We start from the raw sequence: 1,593 nt of genomic DNA on the forward strand, positions 1-1,593 counted from the left end.
CATTTATGTATACATTTGTCTATATCTATCTCGATTCGTTTTGGCTGTTACAAACAACCGTTATGTGAACAAAATTAATATACCCTTGTGCACAAGTGCGCTCGGGTATAAAAATTGTTGCTATGATGTGCTGTGTTTATTTTTTCTGCGGATAAATTAAGTCAAGTATAAACATGGCTGCAATATAGTTCTCAATTAGTAATTGATTTTTTTTTTAAATACGATTTAAAAACAACAAAAAAGATTGTTTTATTTCAACCCGGCCATGAGCTCAAAAAAATCAATTGAATTTATTTCAATAATTTTGCACAAATTTGTTGCATCATTTCGAACGAAAAGTTTGAAAACGTTGTGAAAAATTGTTGCGATAATGTGCTGTGTTTATTTTTTCTTCTGATAAATTAAGTCAAGTATAAACATGGCTGCAAGTTTTTCAATAGGGATTTTGTAGGGCCAATGGAATGAAAGTCACCACAACACAACATATCTGTCATTTCATCGTATTATCGAATAGGTGGTGTATGTACATTGATATTTGGTCTTTCTATTTTGTACTTTGGAGAATCAACACAATGCAGGATTTACGTGGAAATCAACAGCTTTTTGGTGGTGCTTTGAGGACTTTCGACAAACATTGCCCGTGATTCCACGATCAACACCGGCAGATGAGATCAATGCATGCTGGAAGTCTTCCCCTCTGTGGCGATATATGCAAAAATTGACATTACACATAAACATGCGTATTCAGTTGCACAATAATCAATCTGAAGATCGGTTCTCTAAGCAATTGTTAGAGATCGGCAATGGAAAAGTTCGAATCGATTACAATCGAGTGCTACTGCCTTAGACATTTATGCAATTGAAAAAAAAATTCAACAAATTTTTGTAAAAATATCGAGTTTTTTAATTGGATTCTGAGTATGCAGTTTTATTGCCCATTGAATTCTAGTTCAATAAAGTACAAGTTTCAAATGGCTAAAAACTATGATTGATTTTTTAGAATATTTGAAAAAGCTCGAAGTTTGTACGAAGATTTGTTGAATTTTTTTTAATATTGTACAAATTTGGAAACTTGAATTTAAATGAGGTTTTTTAAAGAATAAACTATATTTTTATAAAAAAAAATAACCAAAATTAAATAACAACAAAAATAATACGTTAAAACTTGGCAAAAAGTGGTTCGGCTTTAACTTTTTGACCACTGTATGTATTTTTTAATATCTTTAGTTGGGCATGCACATTGTAAATAAAGGAAGTACATAACAAAATTAAAAAATATATGCCTTTTTTCAAAGCTCATTTTCAAAACACCTTATTTATAGTATAACAATATAATTAATGAAATTATAAAAAGTAGTACTAATACCCTCAAAAAGTCGTAGATATGAAAAACTTAAGCTGTAGATAGTGTGGCGAAAATATAAATAGGGAAGAGACATTTTAGCCTTCTTTGGCTACTCCCCTTTCGATTATTTAGTGTGCATTACTTTTTATGAAAGTGTGGATTCGTTATCTACCAAAGACTATGAAAGTCAGAATTTAAAACTTTGTACAAAAATTAGCAAAATTCGACAAAGTTGCATCAAACTTTTG

The sequence above is a fragment of the Rhagoletis zephyria genome, unplaced genomic scaffold (genome assembly GCF_001687245.7).
Source record: "Rhagoletis zephyria isolate East Lansing unplaced genomic scaffold, Rhagoletis_zephyria_1.1 Rzeph_scaffold_05201, whole genome shotgun sequence".
Taxonomy (NCBI): Eukaryota; Metazoa; Arthropoda; class Insecta; order Diptera; family Tephritidae; genus Rhagoletis; species Rhagoletis zephyria.